This window comes from Jaculus jaculus, chromosome 1, assembly GCF_020740685.1.
Source record: "Jaculus jaculus isolate mJacJac1 chromosome 1, mJacJac1.mat.Y.cur, whole genome shotgun sequence".
In the NCBI taxonomy this organism is placed as follows: Eukaryota; Metazoa; Chordata; class Mammalia; order Rodentia; family Dipodidae; genus Jaculus; species Jaculus jaculus.
In genome coordinates, this window is record NC_059102.1 from 212,119,288 (window position 1) to 212,134,724 (window position 15,437).

Below are 15,437 nucleotides of genomic sequence, written 5' to 3' on the forward strand. Positions count from 1 at the left end.
GAAGAAGCTCAGATTATCCAGTTCTAACCTTAATAATATCAGCTTTGTACATTCAATATGTAATTGATATTTTATTCTGTAGCTACAATGATAATCATAGGCTAGGGGCCAGACTACCTGCATTCAAATCCTGCCTACATCAATTGTAGCTTTGTGAAAGTGGTTAAATGACTCAACCAACCTCTCTGTGCCTCATTTCCTGTCAGAAGCCAGAGATAATAATGGTAATTATCTCTGAGGTTGTTGTGAGGATAAAATGAGTTAATGTGTTGAAGAATTTAGAACATTTAGTTCCTAGCACAAATTAAGTGCTGTAAGCACAGGCTCTCATCCTTATTATTACTATTATCATTGTGTCTCAACACTTTTCTCAAAGGAATTGTCCTGCTAATAACAGCAGAAAACAATTTAAGTGTCAACAGTGGAGTCAATAGCAATGGTCTGCTTGATGAGAGTTTTTCTGTCAGGGGAAGCTGGATCTCTGTAGCTGTGTATTCATCAACTGCACATATTAGAATACAAAATGGAATGTGGAACAAAAGAAAAAATGCATCTGTCAAGGTGACATTTATAACCAAATTCCACAGCATATCTTTTCACCCCAAGTTAATTTATGAGTTACATCATGTAAAGACCTTTAAATCACATCAATTAACAATCTTTGGCACAAGATTCCCAGCAAAGCCCTTTACTCATTGATACAGGTAGAAAGCCCATTGCAAAGGAGTGGGATGGAATAGCCCAGTAGTTATACATGCTTCTACTACCATAAAAGAGTAAAATTGTTACTTGCTTGGGAAAATTTTATTTTCATGAGCCTTTCCTTTGCATATATAATGCTTGCACTATCCTATAGGTAAAGCCAGTCAGTAAAAAGAGGTTGCCACCAAGCCTGGAATGCAGCAATGAGACTGTGTGTGTGTGTGTGTGTGTGTGTGTGTGTGTGTGCGCGCGCGTACGTGTGTGCGTGCACACTTGTGCATGCCTACTAATGGAAAATCAATTTGGATGCATAATTAAACATTTTAAAACATGATTAGGTTGTCTTTTAAAATGTCACAGGAAGGATAGTACAGAGCCTTTTACCTTATTATTTGAAAAAGAGGAAGCTGCACTCTCACTACCACCAGCAAAATGACTGAGAAGTCTACAGCACAACCCCCAAGACCTGCAAGGGTAAGGAACTGAGCAGAGAAGCAACACACTCTTCAGTAAATTCACATTCCATCTCAGAGGCAGGAGAAGGATCATACACCCACATCTTCTCCTAATTCCAGAAGCTAGTACAAACTACTAGCATGAACTGAAAAGGATGGTGCAGTGAAAAGGAAGGTCATATAGCCTGCTAAAGGAGTCTGGCTGGTTTTTGCTGTATGCAAATGATGGCTAGTATTTTCATAAAGATCAATTTTCAAGAGACAGAAATCTCTATTTTTACCTAGATTCCACAATTTAAAAATCTTGGCAAACCATAGAATTCTAAACATTATATACATACATGTGTGTATGTATATGTATGTATGTATGTGTGTGTGTGTATATATATATATATATACACACACACACACACACACACATACATACATATATATATATATGTATGTATATATATATATATATATATATATATATATATATATATATATATATATATATATATATATTCTAAAGCAACACACACACAAGATTTGGGGGAAGACCCAAGGTAGAATCGATCCAAGAGAAAGAAGACCCAGTAGAGAAATTCCCAGAATGCGCTAAGATGAGGGACAGAGCCATGGTGAATGGAATAAGACCTTTTTTCGCTGAAAATCCCAGTTCTGCTAGCCCATGTGCTAGAGATGCACTCCACAGTTCTGAACATGGGAAAGATTTATCCTGGGTTTTTTTCTTCATTATAAAGTTTACAGTATGAACATATTCCATACTAGTCATATTCTCACTGGGTTATGCTTTTATATTACTTCTCCTAAGCCCTCATTCCACTGAAGTCTCTCCAATACCCTGATCCTCAATTTCAGGGGCAATAATGTAACTGGTTTATGATTCTATTCCTTATGGAGAAATCAAGTTTACTTTGATGATATTTGTGGTTCTTAGAATTTCTACCTGCAATATCAAGTCATCCAAAATATGTATCATCTTTTTTCTCTTCTGCTAATCTGCATTCTCCAAGATGGAGACACATGGCTCGATTAAAACTGCAAAGACTGGTCGGGGCTTGGCGGTGCCCACATTTAATCCCAGCACTAAGGAAGCAGAGGTAGGAGGATCACCATCAGTTCGATGCCACCCTGAGACTACATGTAGTGAGTACCAGGTCAACCTGGGCTAAAGTGGGCTAAAGTGAGACCCTACCTCGAAAAAGCCAAAAAAAAAAAAAAAAAAAAAGCAAAGATTTGGCTGGAGATATGGCTAAATGGTTAAAGGCACTTGCTTGCAAAGCCTAATATCCTGTCAATTCCCCAGCACCCATATAAGCCAAATGCACAAAGTGACACGCATGTCTGTAGTTTGTTTGCTACAGCAATATGCCATGGCATGCCAATTTTCTCTCTCTGTCTCTCCCCATGCTTGCAAATAAATAAATATACTTTTTAAAGTACAAGGATTTTATGAGATGATATGCTGAGAAAAGATGTGCCATGTTAATAATTATCTAACAACAAAATATCTAAAAATTGAAACAGCTCTGCTGTGTAACATGTCCTATGGTCCACCTTATCCTATTGTAAATTTTCAACATGTCAGTGATGTCCAAACTAGCCCGTTGAGCTCCAGCTTGCCACCCTATAAGGGGATAAAGGAGCTGCTATGGCCACACCAGCTGAAAAGGAAAGGGAGAAGGTGAATTGGAAGTTGGGGGAGTAACGGCCTTGCCACAGCTGCCAGTAATTCCACAACCAAACTTGACCATTAGTGACCCTCTGTGTGAACACTACATCCATACTGTGGATTCTGTCCATCTAGTCAAACTTCAGAGAAGCTTCAGAAGATAGATAGAGCTCACTCACACATAGCGAAGAGCTTCAAAGTGTGGCTGGTGGGCCCTGTGTCAATTGTATGATAACTGGAGGTCCTCCTGGGGCATTCTCATGGTACCTGTGTTAGTTACTTTTCCCATTACTGTAACAAATACCTGAAAGAAGCAAGTTAAGGAAGGAAGAGGTTATTGGCTTACAGTCTGAGAAGGTACAGTGCACCATGGCAGGAAAAGCACGGCTACAGGAGCATGAACCAGCTGACCTCAAGACACCTGCAGTCAAAATGTAGAGATCAATGAAGGCTAGTAGTCAGCTGTCTCCTCTTAAAAACAAAGTGTATTTTAAGCTGGGTGTGGTGTTGCATGCCTTTAATCCCAGCACTCTAGAGGCAGAGGTAGGAGGATCTCTGTGAGTTCAAGGCCACCCTGAGACTACAGAGTGAATTCCAGGTCATCCTGGGCTAGAATGATACCCTACCTCAACCCCCTCCCCCAAAAAAGTATTTTACTTATTTATTTGCACACAGAGAGAGAGAATGGGTACACCAGGGCCTTCAGCCACTGCAAAAAAACTCCAGATGCATGTGCTACTTTGTGCACCTGGCTTTATGTGGGTACTGGGGAATCAAACACATCATTAGGTTTTGGAGACAAGCATCTTAATCACTGAGTCATCTCTGCAGCCCATACTTTCTCCTTTTTATGCAGTCTAGGAGCCCAGCCCATGGAATTGTGTCACCCATATTTAAGATGGGTCTTCCTGTCTCAAGTATGCTAATTATACAATTCCTCAGAGACATGCCCAGAGATTAGTTTTCATGGTGATTCTAAGTCCTGTCAAGTTGACAATTGAGATTAACCACAAGAGTTTCCATATCTTATAATCTTTCCCCTCCCAATCAAAGTTGCTTTCATGGTGAGCTTCTTTACCTATAAAGGGTAAGCATGAAAATGTATGCAAAGAAATATAGTCCAGCCAGGTGCAGTGGCACACACCTTTACACTTGGGAGGCAGAGGTAGGAGGATCACTGTGAGTTTAAGACTAGCTAGGGACTACAGACTGAGTGACAGGTCGGTCAGCCTGAACTACAGTGACATCCTACCTCAAAAGGAAAAAAAAAATTCTATGCTTTGGGCTAGTGGGATGGCTTAATGTTTAAGGTATTTGCCTATAAAGCCTAACAACCTAGGTTTGATTCCCAGTATCCATGTAAAGCAAGATTAACAAAGTAAATTGTGCATCTGGAGTTTGTTTTCAGTGGCAGGAGGCCTTGGCATGCCCATTCTCTCTCCTCTCTCTCTCTCTCTCTCTCTCTTTCTCTCTTTGATAAAATAAAAAGATTTAAAAGTGTAACAAAAGAAATAGTCCATCCATTAAATAACAACAACAACAAAAAAAGCCCAAAACAAACATGATATGCAGAGACATTTATCATACCAATAACTGGGCTAACCCCACAATGCACGACCCATATACCTCAACAAGGAGGGGCCAATGGAGAGGAGGTAGGCCACAGATGAGCCTAATAATGGTACCAAACTGCCTGTATTTGCTGAATACAAAACTAATTTTACAAAAGAGAAAACTTATCAATAAAAGGCAGAATATTCAAATGTGGTATTACACACCTGCAATGACAGCACCAAGGAGGCGGAGACAGGAGGATCACTGTAAGTTTAAGGTCAGGTTGATCTATATAGTGAGTTCCAGGCTAGCCAGGCTATATAGAAAGATACTGCCTTACAAAGAATAAATAGATAAATAAATAAGGCGTCAAAGTAAAATAACAAGTCAAATAGAATAAGTCAAATGTAGACTAAAATAAGACAAAGACAAAATCTAGAGAAAGAAAAATTGGCACAAGGTTCACATGGAAATTGCAATATACACATAAATATTCCTGTATGTCTGAGATGACAACCCAGAGCTTAGACTTCCATGTGCAGAACTATGTGCTGCCTATGATGTGAGAACGACAGTGCTGGTAGTCCACACTTCCAATCCCAGTACTCAGGAGGAAGAGATGCCATCCATAGTTCACTGCAAGTTCAAAGCCACCTATTCTACATACTGAGCTCCCGGGCAGCCAGGAAGGGTAATACTTAGCTTACAGTTCAAGAAGATACAGTTGGGCTGGAGAGAAGGCTCAGCAGTTGAGGCGCTTTCCTGAAAAGTCTAAGGACCCACATAAAGCCAGATACACAAAGTGGTGCAAGTGTCTAGATGCCCCAGTGGGCCCATTCTCTCTCTCTCATAAACAAATTAATTTTTTTTTCTAAAAATAAGAAGATAGTTCATCATGGGAAGGAGGGCATGGCATAGGTGCAGGAATATGAAGCAGCTAGTCACAAGATATCTGCAGTCAGATTGCAGAGTGTGATACTCAGACAGCTTTCTCTTCTTTTTGTGCAGACCAGGAGCCCAGCCTATGGAATGGAGCCACATATAGTAAGATCCTGTCTTTAAAAAGAAAGGGGGCTTTTGTGTGGATGCTTTTATTTTTTGTTTGTTTTATTGCTTGCTTTTTTTTTTTTCCATTTTCTTTTGTTTTGTTTTGTTTTTGAGGTAGTTTCACTCTAGCCCAAGGCTGATCTGACACTCACTCTATAGTCCCAGGCTGGCCTGGAGCTCATGATGATCCTCCTACCTCTGCCTCCTGAGCATTCAAGCCATGGGCCACCAGTTGGGAAGCTGAGTTTTGCCTGAGTATTGGAGTATTGCCTGAGTTTGAAGATAGTCTGGACCATCTGGTCAATCTGGGCTAGAGTGAGACTGCCTAAGGGAGGGGGGAAGAATGGACCCAAATGGATTCTAAACTATGAGATAGGCCAACAGAGTCCTGACTTCCTGCCCTGAGTCCTCCATGGTCTCCCAGATGACCCAGCAAGGAGACTTGATTGCTGTCTTGCTGGAAGTACCCTGAACAGATGGACTATAGCTTTCAGTCCCTTCAGGAAGTGCCCTGACTGCAAGCAGCTGACTTTTCCAAGGATACTTCCCACATCAGCGACACACAGGGGACAGAGGTAGTACAGAAAACAGCTGTCTCTATTCAGTTTGGATAGCCCTAGTGTGAGGGGAATTTGAGCCCCAGGCTGGCCCCTGCATGAGCCTAAAGCAGCTGGTTTTCAGGCCTTCCTCTCAGGGTTGTTAATCTCTCTGGACTGTCCTGACTCCTATCTAATTTCAAAAGATCATTGGTATAGCCAGGCATGGTGACATACACCTAAAATCCTAACACTTGAGAAGTGGAAATAAGGAGGATCAGGAGTTCAAAGCCAGCCTTGGGCCTGTATAGTGGCACGTGCCTTTAGTCCCAGTAATGGGGAGGCAGAAGTAGGAGGATTGATGGGAGTTTCAGGCCAGCCTGGAACTATGGAGTAAATTCTAGGTCAGCCTGGGCTATAGTGAGACCCTACCTCTGAAAAACAAAACACACAATAATAAATAAATAAATATATATATGTATATGTATGTATATATATATATATGTGTGTGTGTGTGATTAGATATAGATATAGATGTAGATATATATCTCCAAAGCCAGCCTTGGTTACATAGAGAATTCAAGGTCAGTTTGGCCATGTGAGATCCTGTCTCAAATAAAAGACAAACCAAACAAAACAACAGGTTATGGTCTTAAGAATACTCATTTTTTTAAGTTTTTACTAAATTCCAACTTACTTATACAACTGAATATATAAATTTCCAGCTCATTGCTTTTTCCCATGCTGAGCAATAGATGCAACCCACAACATATAAGAACAGAACATTCCTGACCCTCGAAAGAAAGGAATTAACCATTACTCACTAAGACGTCTAATAAGTTTCACTAAATCTAACAGTCCTTTAGATACATGCAGAAGGGACAAAAGGAAAAATCTTACATTGATACCTCTATAGCCTAGAGCTCAAACAAAGATTTTGACTTTAAAAATATATATATATTTATTTATTTATTTATTTGAGAGTGACAGAGAGAGAGAGATTGAGAATGGGCACGCCAGAGCTTCCAGCCACCGCAAACGAACTCCAGATGCATGCTCCCCCTTGTGCATCTGGCTAACGTGGGTCCTGGGGAACCGAGCCTCGAACCAGGGTCCTTAGGCTTCACAGGCAAGCGCTTAACAGCTAAGCCATCTCTCCAGCCCCAGATTTTGACTTTTAAGACAAATCTTCTAACAGTACAAAGTACAGTTCTCAATACTTACGTTGCTGAAAACAGGCTTGAGATGATGGGCATTAGTAGAAAAGGATTCATTACGAAATAGCTAGAATATATGTACATGTATGTGAATCCCTCCAGGTCAGCCCCACGAGGGTCTCATGGTTTCCTCCATAGAAAAATAATCCTGTGCTGGGATCTTATCTCAAAGCCTCAGGCTGAGCCTTCTATGGTTTCTACGGCTCTCATTAATTGTTTACCCAAAGAGCCACTGTCTCCTCTTGTTGCAGAAACAAAGAGCCCTAGATTTTCCGAAAATATCCCTCTTCTATAATCAAATGCAAAATCAGAAACTATATTGTAGAAGGACAGCAGGGTTTATGGCAAGTAGAGTAGCAACTTGGAGGGGAGGAGCATAAATTGAATGGCCAATAGGAGAGCTGAGAAACAAAATCATTCTGACTTCCTGAAAAGGCTTTCCCTACACCAGACCACTCACCACACTATGCACACAATCACACTGAAAGCCTCCACACCCGCCTTTCTGTAGTACATTGGACATTTATTGCCCATAGTGGTGGAGGTCAGGAGACTCGTGTACTTTGTAAAAAGAAGATGTCACAAAAGCAGAAGAGGGACTATTGTGAGAGGAGCAGTAAGGGAGTAGGGGACAATAGAGGAAAATAGGGATGAATCTAAGTGGGGTATAATGATAGACATGTATGAAAATGTCATAATGAAAGCCATTGCTTTACACATTCTCCAAAACTATTAATAAAAAGTTTTCCAAAGAATATGTCCCCACTGAAACAAAGCCAAGCAAAGCTTAGTGGAGGAGCTAGGGAGAAAGCTCACACAGTAAAGTGTTTGCCTCCCAAGCATGAAGACCTAGGTTCCAATCACAGTCCCACTTAAAATGAAAGTTGTGGCAAAAAGTATCTATAATCTCTGGAGCTCTCTGACCAGCTAGTCTACCCTAACCAGTGGACTCTAGGAAAATAAGAGACCCTGCCTCAATGGATGGATGCAGCATTCCAGAGAATGACACTTGAGATTGTCCTCTCCCCTCCCCATGCATAGGTACACAGGTGCATGTATAAATGTATCCACACACATATGAAAATGTATATACAAAAACATATACAGACAGAGAAAATAATAATAGAATCTCAGAAAAGGAAGAATTTCCTTTAAACAAAGGAAAAAAAAAACAGCTTTGAATATTGTGATTTACACTATTTGAACAAGAAGGAAAAGAATTAATGCACCAAAAAGTAATAACTAAAGCACTCAAGAATTTGTAAGGGAACTCTGTAACAGATAATGAGTAAGAATTAAAATGAAGCTGGGCATAGTGACACACGTCTTTAATCCCAGCACTTTGGAGGCTGAGGTAGAAGGATGGCTGTAAATTCAAGTCACCCTGAAACTATATAGTGAAATCCAGGTCAGCTTGAGCTAGAGTGGGACCCTACTTCAAAACACAAAAAAAGGGGCTGGGGAAATGGTTTAGCAATTAAGGCATTTGCCTTCAAAGGCAAAAGACCTAGGTTCAATTCCCCAGCACCCACGTATGCCAGATGTACAAGGTGGCACATGCATCTGGAGTTCATTTGCAGTGGCTAGAGGCCCTGGCATGCTCATTCTCAATCTCAATCTCAATCTCAATCTCAATCTCAATCTCAATCTCAATCTCTATCTCTGATTCTCTCTCTCTCAAAAAATAAAAATATTTAAAAACATAAGCATCAAGAATGTCTTTTATGAAAATAAAACATGGAATTCTGGTCAAGATAGCATCTGACTAACCACACCACACCTCCCAGGGAAGGAAATGCAAGATGCTTAGGGTTCACTGGGTCTTCTAAGGGTTAGCAGACTCGAACAGACTTCCAGTGGGAGGGTGCAGAGGAGCAAAGCAGGGAATCAACTGATTCCCATGCTCTCGGATAGCTCACCAGCCCCCCAATCACCTCAAATAGCTGTCCTAGCCATAGTCCCAGCCGCAGGTTCCTCCTGCACAAACCACAGGCAAGGGGACATGGGTAGTGAACTAAATAAAAAATGAAATTGATTGCATATATGCAGCTGACACGTAAAATGGAACGGTATGGCTGGAAGACAGGAGAGAGTCAGTTTCCAGTTAGTCAGCATATCTAGTGCCAGAAGGTGCTACATGGGTGACTGGGAGAAATAACCAATATCTCTCCAAGCAACTCATGGTCTAACCTACTTAGCAACAAATAACCGGTTGTGATGCCCACACAAGTGCAATAGTGGCACACAGCCATGGTGGGGAACCATCTGCTCTTGATTTGGCTAACTGATCCCCTCAGTGGTACGGGACCCATAGCTGGAGCTGGGAAATAAATCAGAATCATATCCAAACATAAACCCTCTCTCCAATATCAAGCTACCATCAATCATGGGGTACAAGAGGGCCTAGACCTATTAAACTCTCTATAAAAAAAAAAAAAGAGTTATTTCATTTGTCCTGGAACTAACTTACTCTCCATTGGAGAATCGGCTTCTCTTTTCCAGATAGATGCAGATCATAAGGAGAGAGCTGCCCCAACATACCTCAAAATGGGCCCAACTGAAACTAAGGACAATTGGTGAAATAAGCAAAGGTGATGTTTTCCTATGAACCGGATACCAGCACAAGGGGGAAGGAGACCAATAAAGAGAAAAATCAACTCCTACCAAGTCAGAGAGCCAGAGCCTCAGAGGCCCCCAACACCTCATTACTGAAGCACACCAAAAATGAACCCAACATGGCTCAGGGATACTTTGCGGAAGAGGGGTTTGAAAGAATGTCAGAGTCACATGCTGGGTCATGATATGCAGAGGCATTTATCATACCGATAACTGTGGGCTAACTCCACAAGGCATGACCCATATATCTCAACAAGGAGGGGCCAATGGGGAGGGGGTAGGTCATGGATGAACCTAATAATGATAACAAACTGCCTGTATTTGCTGAAAAGAAAACTAAGAAAAATAAATAAATTTTTTAAAAAAGCTGATCTTTTGAAAAAATAAATAAGTTTAACAAATCCCTTGCCAATTTGATCATATGCAAAAAAGAGACACTTCAAATTAACAAAATTAGAAATGAAAAAGGAGAGATCACAAAAGACCAAAGTGAAATTGGGAAAATCATTGGAACTTATTTCAAAAATCTCTACTCCACAAAACCGGACACTATGGAGGAAATGGATGAATTCCTGGACACATACCACCTACCAAAGCTAAACTCAGAGCAGATTAATCTCTTAAACAAGCCCATCACACCCATCAAGACTGAAAAGGTAATAATAATAAAAATAACTGTACCCAAATGGCAATGGAACCATAAAATTCTACATCCTAAAAGACAGACTAAATGGTTAAACCTTCATCAGGTCCTTAGAGGGAACATTTGAATCACAGGACCCTGGAGAAGGTATGATGAAGACTAACCTTAATCTTCTCCTGTCTCTGTCTCTATCTTTCTCTCTCTCTCCCTCCCTCTTCTCTCTCTTCTCTTTATCTCTGTTTATATTACCTATCTGTTTCCTCCTTCTTTTCCTTGGCACTGGCCTGAAACTCATAGAACCAGTATGTGGTTGACATCCACAATGAGCTGTTGATCAGAGACACCTACAGGGTTTCCCAAAAGCATACAGACTTCCGTCAGAGTACTTGATGACCCACCAAAGGTTAGTGGTAAGCTCCTACTGCTGAAGACACCATATCCTGTGGATATGAAACATGGAGTGACCTGGCTGGAATCTGGAAGAGAGTCAGTCCCCAGACAGTTAGCTCGTCTAGTGCCAGAAGGTGCTACATGAGCGACTGGGGAAAATGAGCAATATCTGTCCAAGTAACTCATGGTCTAAGCTACCCAGCAGCAAACAACCCAACATGATGCTCACACAAGTGCAATAGTGGCACACAGCCATAGTGGGAAACTGTTCTTGTTTTGGCTAATTGATTTGTTCAGTGGAACAGAACCCATAGCTGGAACTGGGAAACAAGTCAGAACTATATCCAAAAAACGAGTCCACTCTCTACTATCAAGCTCCAACCAATCGTGGGGTACAAGAGGGCATACATCATTAAAATGTCTCTAAAATCATGATGGTTATCACATTTATCTGGTGCTGACTTCACTCTGCATTAGAGAATTTGCATCTCTTTTTCAGATGGATGCAAACAGATCCTGATGAGAGAATCAGCCCATTGCACCTCACCAGGGCCCCAGCTGAAACCATAGAGTAACTGGGGGAAATGAGCAAGAGTACTGTTTTCTTGGTGAATCTGGTACCAGCACAAGGGTGAAGGAGATAAGACACAGAGAACACTCATCTCCTACCAAACCAGATATCCAGAGACGCAGAGGCTCCCAAGACCTCATCACTGAAGTAGACCTAAAACAAACCCAAACATGGCTCAGGGAAATTTGCTGAAGAGTGGGCGAAAAGATTGTTAGAGGGCTGGAGAGATAGCTTAGCAGTTAAGTCCTTGCCTGTGAAGCCTAAGGACCCTAGTTCGAGGCTCGATTCCTCAGGACCCACTTTAGCCAGATGCATAAGAGGGTGCACGCATCTGGAGTTCGTTTGCAGTGGCTGGAAGCCCTGGTGCACCCATTCTTCCCCCCCTCCCCTCTCTCTCTGCCTCTTTCTCTGTCACTCTCAAATAAATAAATAAATAAAAATTTAAGATTGTTAGAGCCACATGTTGGGTCATTATGCATAGAGACATTGCCTCTTACCCATAACTGATGACTAACCTCACAATGCACTATCCATATTCCCCAACCAGGAGGGTCCCTATGGAAGGGGGAGGAGAGGAAGAAGGCTAACAATGGTGCCAACATGACTGTGTACACACTGTGTACATAACTAATAAAAAAATTAAGAAGAAAATTGTCTATTAAAAAATAAGAATAAATTCTTGAGGAAAAAAGAGATGCTGTCTGAAGAGATGGCTTAGCCGTTAAGGCACTTGTCTGAAAACCCAAAGGACCCAGGTTTGACTCCCCAGGACCCATGTAAGTCTCATGCATAAGGGGTGCACACATCTGGAGTTTTTTTGCAGTGGCTGGAAGCTCTGGCACACCCATCCCCCCCCCTTACCTAATTCTTTATCTTTCTCTCTCTTAACTAAATAAATAAAAACAAAATATTTTTTTTAAAGGAGAGAGATGCTAAGATAGTATAGCAGTTACCTTCTTATTGCAGGGAATCTCATATAATCAGAAGCAACTTAAAGAAGGAAAAGGCTTATTTCTGGCTTATAGCTTTTTCTTTTTGTTTTTGTTTTTGTTTTTGTTTTTGTTTTTGTTTTTGTTTTTGTTTTTGTTTTGTTTGTTTGTTTGTTCCAAGGTAGGGTCTCACTCTAACCGAAGCTGGCCAGGAACTCACTATGTAGTCTCAGACTGGCCTCCAACTCACAGTGATCCTCCCCCACCTGCCTCCTGTGAGCTAGGGCTAAAGGTCTGCACCACCACACCCACATGGCTTACATTTTTGAGAGTAAGTTTTATCATGGTGGTGAAAGCATGACAGGAGCAGGCCAAGTCTTACATCTCTACATCACCAAGGAGGAAAGAGACAGACTGAGCTATTAACACCTAGCGGAGATGGGCTAATAAACATCAAGATCCACCCCTGGTGACATACCTCCTCCAGCAAGGATTCACTTTCCAAAGGTTCTACCATCTAGCAACTAAGTATAAGGTTTAATCACAAACATATGGGGCTATGCAGGGCATTTTACATTTAAACCATGACAGACAGGAAATAGAGGGGGGCGAGATAAGGAGTTACATAAAAAGGGAAGAGGAAAGGAAGTCTTGATCAAATAGTGGCAGGCTCCAGATGGAACAGCATTCACACAAAGAAAATGTCGTTTTCCATGGCTTCAATGGTTCAGCAGTTAAAGGCATTTACTGGCAAAGCCTGATGGCCTGTGTTCCATTCTCTAGTACTAACATAAAGCCAGATGCACAAAGTGGCACATGCTTCTGGAGTTTGCAGTGGCAAGAGGGCCTAGAGTGTCAATTCTCATTCTCTCCCCACTTGCAAACAAATAAAAAATTAATTTAATTTAATTTTTCAAAAGATGTTCTTTTCCAAGAGATAAATATCCTTTTCCTTACCAACATTAGCTCTTGTGGGAAAAGCTCTGACCTCCAGTCCACATTTGTATTTATTGTGCACCAAATGTAAGGCACAGCTAAAATGGATTTCCTTTATATTCATTTACTACAAAAGAGATATTTTATTTAATTAAGGAAGATATATACCAATATTTTTTATTTGATTTTTATAGTTTATTTCTTAGCTTTGTGTAGTGAGAAATTAAGAGATAAAATCTTTGTACAAAAATAATCAGTGGGAAACAAAGAGATCTGTGACTCATCAAAAGAGGCGGCGCTGGGTCTTCCTTCCCCACAACTGATTTTCACTATGGCAGGACAGGAATGTAAGTGGTGAACATGAAATGGGGGTGCATTTTTTAGAACCCAAATCCTACTTCATATCTGTTCCCCTGCCTTTGAGAGCACAAGGTAGAAATGTATAGTTTGTAGTGGTTACCTTCTGTTACTGGGACAAAATGTTCTAACCAGAGCAGTTTATGGAAGGAAAGGGCTTATTCCCAGTGCATGCTTTTTCAGGGAAGTTTCATCGTGGTGGAGAGAGCACACCTGAACATTCCATGTCCACAGCAGCAAGGAGGAAGAAGACAAAGTGAGCTGGGGAAATATACCTCTGGCAAGCTGTGGAATAAGTACATGGCTCCATCACCAACACATGAGGCTCTAAGGAACACTTTACATTCAAACCATCACAACTGAACTAAAAGTAGAATTATATTGATGTGGAGGGTGAACACGAACCCCAAGGTAAGCCCAGTTACTGACTTCTTAAGGGCTTGTGTGTTGAATAAAGGTCTTGGGGATTTGGCATGTTGTTGTTTTGAGACAGGGTCTCATGTGGCCAAGGCTTATCTCAAGTTCACTCTGTAGTCAAAGTTGTCCTTGAATTCCTGATCCTCCTACCTTTACTTCCCAAGTGGTAGGATTTCAGGTGCCTGCTACCATGCTAGATTCAAGATTAACAGGTTTAATTATTACACCCACACATACACACATACTAGTGTCTAACTTAGACAAATAATGTGACATTTTTCCTGAAAAACCTTACTAATTATACCTCTGTGCATGGTAGTTAAGTCCTATCAGTAGGTTTATCTGCTCTATAAGAAGACTCTGAGTAGTAGGAAAAGATCAAGATATTTTTCTTTGTGACTGGTGACATTTTCTCTGTGATTGGTGACATTTATCAATGTAAAGTAGATTTTCAGAAACAGAAAAACCCTATAGGGAAAACCACAAAGAAAGGGAAGAGGAGTGCAGATATCTGTAAGCAGGTGATCTGAAATCAGTTCCACCTAGGCACCCCTCCTCAGGCATTCTGAAAGAGGAGAGGGCTTGCAATAGTCTTCCTGGGACTGAAAATCTTCTTTTAGCAAAAGAACACACAGAAGCTGGTCGTGGTGGTGCACGCCTTTAATCCCAACATTTGGGAGGCAGAGGTAGGAGGCGTGCAGTGAGTTCTAGGGCACCCTGAGACTACATAGTGACTTCCAGGTCAGCTTGAGCTCAGGTGATACCCTACCTCAATATACAAACAAATAAACAAAAAAAAGCACAGAAAATACCCTTAGACCTCAACTAAGTCACTTAGCACCAATTTCCAGGAGACATTTATAGACAGACACTTTGCTCCAACATTTTTAAGTATCAATAGATAGAAGGTTTCCTCATCTCATGACTATGATAACATATATGGTGTGATGTTGCTGCAAATACTTACATTATTCTGAACACATAAACTTTGCTGCAGATAAGTAGTCCAGGCTTCATGAGATGGGTGAAAAGTCACCTTTTTGCTATATGTATAGTAGGTGTGATATGGTATGTATGATGTATGCATTTGTGATGTATATAGGCCAGAGGAGAATAGTGGGTAACCCTTCCATTGCTCAGGTGTCTGTTTCATTGATGAGGAGTCTCTTCACTGATTCCAGAGCTTTAGCCATCATATGAACCCCAGCAATTCTCTTTGTTCCCACTACCCACAGGACTGGGGTTACAGATTGTGTGGCCATGTCTAAATATTCAATGGGTTCTGGGGAGTAAAACTCAGCAATCTCAGGCCCTTCAAGTCATCCTGCTTGAGTAAAAAACACCTTAACTATTGAGCCATCTCTCTACCCTGAAAGGTAGCTTCTCAAA